The following is a 7,014-nucleotide window of genomic DNA, read 5'->3' on the forward strand; positions in this document are numbered from 1 at the left end:
TTAAGAGACAATAGGTCCCTTACTCTATTGTAAAAATGGAACAACCTAGCCTGTACTCTTTTAAGTTGGTTAGGAGATGGATCACTCACTTCAAAAAAACTTACTACAGAAGCTAGCTCGGTGGTGTTGTCCGTGATAGTGGACAGAGCCTCATCAATATCCTTCTCTACCAAAGATGGGATACAAATTGGTAATTCAAGGGATTCCTTAAGCTTAGTGGTATCTGCCGCAACCGTGCCTCCAGATTGGACATTTCTAATAAGTAATTCGTGAATCAATTCCTCCTTGCGAAAGTAGCCGGGATGGAGGACTTTGCGAGGGCCGGACATGATGGCAGAAGTTTACAAACTTAGAAAATGGAAAAAAATTCCAGCGACTGAGAAAATTGTTAGAGTACCAATCGAATCCTATGTTTAGCCGTCAAAAGGGGCTTAATTGAGACCCATTCAACCACGCTCTGCTACCACTTGTTCCGGGGTATTTTTGGACCGCAGAGGTGAAAGAAGGTGCCGGGATGAATGGGTCTAACTACAATGTCAAGAAAAGAATTTAAAACTTAAACTGAAGGTTATATTTTTGAAAAACAACAAACTTAACAACTTTTCACTTAGTGAGATAAAAATGGCATTTCAGGTACAAAATAGGAAAAAATCCAAGATTTCATATCTTTAACACTCTTGAGGTTCAAGCCCCTAGTTTTACAAATTTTGAGCTCCCAGCTCAAATTTACAAACGAGCACAAATTTGTTCAAAAGGCAGAAATCCCCTAATCCATGGAGCACTTGCTCCAGCAATTACAATACCGGTATCAGGCCTCCCAGAGGCACTTTTATACACTTGAAAAAGAGCTAACGTGCTCTCAGTTCTCAAGCCTACTCAAGGCAACACCAAAAATATCTTACCACTTTTGGCCTACCATGGCCCAACTTACAAATTGAAACAGGGGTATCTCGTACCCAACATATAGGGCCTTCGTGTAAAAGGAAAAACAGTTAAATAAGTAGTGCGAACACAAATGAAAGGAGGCTAATGCTTGCACTCCTAGATATGAACACTTAAAACCTAAGGGGCACTAGGCCGATGAAACAGGTGCTATTCCCAAACTATGGAGGTGACTCGTATAAGAATAAATTAGAACATTGCGGAAGGGAAGGAAACCAATTACAAAACGTAGTCACCTCGGACTAATCTGAAGGGGAGCTCGAGAGGGTACATCACTCTCTATCCCCGATTTACAGTTAAAGATTTTATGAAGTTTTGCATTAGCCGGCAGAAAGTTACATTTTTAGGAATACTAGGTTACATAGGTAATGTTTCGGACCTTTCCCTCAGGTTAAGCTGCGGAGCTAGCAAGAAGGTAAGATGTTATGTGGCCATTACTTTGCTGAAGAACTCCTGCCTGATGAAAGAGGCGCCGCCCCCCTCCTGCTTTGACAGACACACTAGGTCAGATGACGATCAATTGGCCAAGAGACGAGAAAATCCGCAGTTTATAAACCCTCGGAGAAAGTTCGAGACCATTCCAGATTAAACTAGCCACACCCTCTCACGTTTATTGGTTGATTTAAAGGTTACGCTCAAAATCGAAGAAGAAGGCTGTGATAGGTTGAAAACTAATTACAGAAGTTTGGGATTGGCTAGATTCAAAACTGTCGGAAAGAAAAGATAAATATTTCCAACCCAAAAATAAATGAGCATCAATTAGTAAAAATACTTAAGGATACAAAACTTCTTTAAATCAAAAGTTCATTCGCTTCGCACCAGGGTGCATGTTCATAGTTTTTCAGCAGTGACATCTACGTAAGAATGTCCAAACTTCTTTATGAATGGTTAACAAAACATGTAGAAATTCACACAGTACAGGAAACTTCAAAATAACAAAATTCCTTCAGATATTAGTGGTGACATCTTGTGAGTAAAGATTTAGGTAGGTCTAGTTTCAAGTTCAAGGTTTCTCCAGTAGAGGAGTTCATTTAGGAGCAAGATTTAAATGCAGTGCGTTGGGGTGTACCTCCCGGTACAAATATAATTTGAGGTTAGGCATTTCATAATTCCTAATGATGTTGACAGGGAGGGAATATCCATGTAAGATCCATCTGCGGTGTTAAAAGAATATGTTGAAATAAATTAAATAATTAGTATATGTTACATATAGCATACTTTAATAATATTTTATATCGATTTAAAGGTGGCGTCCGCGGTATGTTCAATCTCTAACATAAGTTTCGCCCGGTGGGTACTGAAAGTTTTACCGACTGATATACATGAATTCACTTTGGAAGCTCTTAATCAGTTCAAAGATCTCTAGTGTCACTTGGACATTTCATTAGTCGGAGTTGACGTCCAGATAAATTCCTCAATCTCCCCTTCAGTCATTGACATTCAGAAATGCTGCAGGCAAGCTCCCCAGTCCATTGCCAATCTCACTGCTCACATATTCTGGCATTGCAGTAAACATTTCAACGCCTTGCTTAAAGATTTTGAATGAAAATTTTTTTCAGCCTGTTTCCAATTATTCGACTGGGTCTGGAATGGAATGGATGAAGCCCTCCTCATCCAGCGGCGAGGACAGGAACTACGCCGGCTGCTGAAGCCTGTCACATTCTTCTGGGGAAATGATTAATGAATGAGATAGGAAATTAAAGGATTTTTAAGGATTCGAGATGAGTACATAAAGACACTACCGGTACTTCCTAGGAGTGACATATCCTTGGATATCCTTCTGTTATGCGTGATCGATACATTAAACCTAATACAATACAATCTCCATTTCAGTTTTCTGACACAAGTACACACTAGTTCCAAGCTTTGGACCATAACAATAACAAAGATTGCTACATAGCCTTCTTCTTTCCTTCCTGTCAAGTTTTCAGTGAAACGTCTGAAGAATGGGAAGATTTCCGAGTGTTGCCCGAACGGGAGGAGCCTCTGCTCCAGTTACTCGTCTGAAGACTGAATATCTTACGTAGATGTTCATGCACCATAACTGGATAAGCATTGAGCTCCAGCAGTTCCAAAACTATCCTCAAAATCTTCGGTGACAATGTTATTCCAGCCAAACTGGCTAGTATAAGAAATTCTTGTTGTTGCACAACTTCCACCGCTGCAAATCACACCAGCGTTCTAAATAATACGCAAATGTAGTGTAGAGTGACTTTTAATTTAAGTTTATAACCATAGAGTACTGACTTTTATACCTATGCCTTTATTCTTGTTGTCACCATAAAACCTATCTGTGTCGGTGCGACTTAAAGCCACTAGCAAAAAATGACTTTTATCCCTTCTGTGTAGTACATAATGCATAGAAGAGGCCGGCACACTAACCCCTGAGCAACGGATGCTCCTCTAAAGGTTTTTCAATCGGTCAATACTGATCTGCATTTAGGGCAGTCGCCCAGGTGGCAGATTCCCTATCTGTTGTTTTCTTACCCTTTTATTAAATGATTTAAACGATTTCTTGCTTCCCTTTAATATTGCCGATCAATTTAACTACCGTAATGTATAAGCTTCCACACACCTTGAGCATATTTGACAATATATTATCAGTCTATCGCATATAATACTACAACAGATCCACTAACAATCATGATTCAAATCAAAAACATCCAAGGGACTGTAAACATTATCATGTGCTAGCCGTACATTCAAAGCTGAAACGCCCATAACATGGCGATGCGTGAAAGCGTTCAATATTCCACATAACATCAACTAACTCTGTGAGTCTAGATAAGTAACATTAAAGTCTTTGTTCTAATATTATCAGAAAGAATGCTTTCCCAAAGCTTACATGCAATGCATGTCAAACTCACTGGCCTATAATTTTCAGATTTATGTCGTTCATCCTTTCCTTTATACACAGGGGCTATTTTAGCAACTCTCCATTCATTTGGTATAGCTCCTTCATGCAAACAATAATCAAATAAGTACTTCAGATATGGTACTATATCCCAACCAATTGCCTTTACTGTATCCCCCGAGACCTTATCAATTCCAGCTGCTTTTCTGGTTTTCAACGTTTGTGTCAAACTGTAAAAGTCTTCATTGTCATAGGTAAATTTTAATATTTCTTAAGTATTAGTAAACTCCTCTATCTGGACATTATCCTTGTAAGCAATAATCTTTACATATTGCTGACTGAATACTTCTGCCTTTTGAAGATCAGCGCATACAAACTCCCCTTGTTCATTAATGATTCCTGGAATGTACTTCTTGGAACCTGTTTCCACCTTAAAGTACCGGTAACAATACATACTCTTCCATTGTTTACTACAATTTGCATGACCGCCAGTTATGCTTGCCATCATGTTATGCTTTTTTTTTGCAAGTTGCTTTACGTCGCACCGACACAGATAGTTCTTATGGCGACAATGGGACAGGAAAGGGCTAGAAATGGGAAAGAAGCGGCCATGGCCTTAATTAAGGTACAGCCCCAGAATTTACCTGGTATGGAAATGGGAAACCACGGAAAACCATCTTCAGGGTTGTCGACAGTGGGGTTCGAACCCACTATCTCCCCAATACTGGATACTGGCCGCATTTAAGCGACTGCAGCTATCGAGCTCGGTCATATTATCCTTAGCTCACTTATTTTCTATATTCAATTTCCTAGTAGGTGTCTTCAATTTCTCCTTACTCCCACAGCTATTTCTAACTCTATTTCTTTCCAATCTGCACCTCCTTCTTAGTCCCTTTATTTCCCTGTTATAATATAGTGGATCCACACCATTCCTTACCACATTTAAAGGTACAAACCTATTTTCTCATTCCTCAACAATTGCTTTAAACACATCTCAGAGTCTGTGTACATTTTGATTTGCACCGTTTTCCACCGATCATAGTTACTTCTTACAAACTCCCTCATGCCTGTTTTATCAGACATATGGTACTGCTAATATTCCTAATTTGAATACCTTCCTTTCTTTCACATTTATTTTTAACTACCACAGAAACGGCTTCATGATCACGAATGCCATGTATTACTTCGGTTTTTCTATAGAGCTCATCTGGTTTTACCAGCACCACATCCAGAATATTCTTCCATCTAGCTGGTTCCATCACTTTCTGAATCAGATGCCCTTCCAATATTAACTTATTTGCCATTTGTTGGTCATGCTTTCTGTCATTTTCATTACCTTCCCAATTATCATTTCGTAAATTGAGATCACCCGCTACAATCACGTTCCTTTCCATATCGTTTCCCAGATAGCCGATTTCTGAATCTGCGTCAGCGCTACCCTCTCTCGGTCTGTACAATCCAAAGACATCAAGTTGCCTATTATCTTTAGAAATGAGCCTTACACCTAGAATTTCATGTTTGTCATCTTCAACTTTTTCGTAGCTTACAAATTCTTCTTTCACAAGAATGAATACTCCCCCTCCTACCATTCCTATCCTATCTCTACGATAAAAGTCAGTCGAACCAGCTCTGGCAGAAAAACTAGTCTTCTTCACAATAGCCGAGCGGTCATTATCAACACGCTTTCTCACAAATTAAAATCAACACTCATGCATCAACTAATATCAAGAATGAGTGTCCCTTTTCGACCAGTAGCATAACAAGAGGCAGCAACCATAATTTCAATTAAAGGATACAACTACTTTTGCTCTGTTGAATATCCATTCTTCACTTTTAGAATGGAAAATAAGAAGAAAGCCGGATTCGAATAATATGTGCTTTAATAATTATAATTATGTCAACATATCGTCTTCTAGAATGTTAAACAACCTTATATTTTAAAACAAATACTCATTCATAGGGCGGCCACAAGAGACAGTTTAGCATCAAAGATTTGTACGCAGGATTGCAAAAAGTTTTGATAAGGCAACAGTTTATTACGACCACAACCAGTTTGAAAAGGTTTTAACCAGATTTTATTGTATCCTAAACAAAAACAAATGTTCTCTAGTATATTTTTTAAAAATTGAACATAGAAATAAGATTTTAGCCATAGACATTCAGACTAAGCTTGAAAAATGGAAAAGACAGTCAATAAATTTTAATTTTTATTCGTACGATCTCTTTAACAGTAAATAATCATTTCAGCCAAGGCGATTTCTTGGGCACATTTATTACACAAATTCTCAGACTATTAATTAAGAACATGTAATATGGACTTCTTTAACTCTGTATAATATAGTATCTATGTAACATTTTTTAGAAAATCAGATCCTGATTAATGATTAAGATGTACGCGATAAGGTTGATGATGCTCAGCTAGAGGGTGAAACATGTCTCAGTAATGTTATTATGACAAGGTATAAATCTTAATTATAAGAACTTTACATTGTATTGAATAGGTGTTTTTTAAAATAAATACACATGCTATTTGGACCTAACGTAAAATTCAATATGGACCAACAATGAGAATGATTACATGTAACACACTCCAGTACTTGTGAGAAAATTTCTGCGTCCATTACATCATTTCTCAGCCATGAATCAACTCCTATTACAATATATGGTAAGTATATACAGTATCTATGCCGGCTCCGTGGTGGTGCCGGCCTCTTACCCCGAGGCCCTGGGTTCGATTCCCGGCCAAGTCAGAGATTTTTACCTGGACCTGAGGGCTGGTTCGAGGTCCCCTCAGCCTACGTGATTAGAATTGAGGAGCTATCTGACAGCGAGATAGCGTCCCCGGTCTAGGAAGCCAAAAAGAACAGCCAAGAGAATTCGTCGTGCTGACCACACAACACTTCGTAATCTGCAGGATTTTGGGCTGAGCAGCGGTCGCTTGGTAGGCCAAGGCCTTTGAAGGGCTGTACTGCCATGGGGTTTGCTTTTTATACACAGTATCTATTAAATTACTTCATTCTATTCCTTTCATTACAATACTGGTACTTCTACAGTTCAGCACTAACATATTTATGTCATCCCTCCTTGAGTTCCAGTGCCCTGTACCCTTATCACCGCTCCCTAGGCCACCCCGTTTCTCTCAATATACCACCCTATAACCCTTCTAAAGAAATTTCCTAAGTTATATGTACCACTGCATTTATATAAATGATATTTCT

The sequence above is a fragment of the Anabrus simplex genome, chromosome 2 (assembly GCF_040414725.1).
Source record: "Anabrus simplex isolate iqAnaSimp1 chromosome 2, ASM4041472v1, whole genome shotgun sequence".
NCBI classification, from domain to species: domain Eukaryota; kingdom Metazoa; phylum Arthropoda; class Insecta; order Orthoptera; family Tettigoniidae; genus Anabrus; species Anabrus simplex.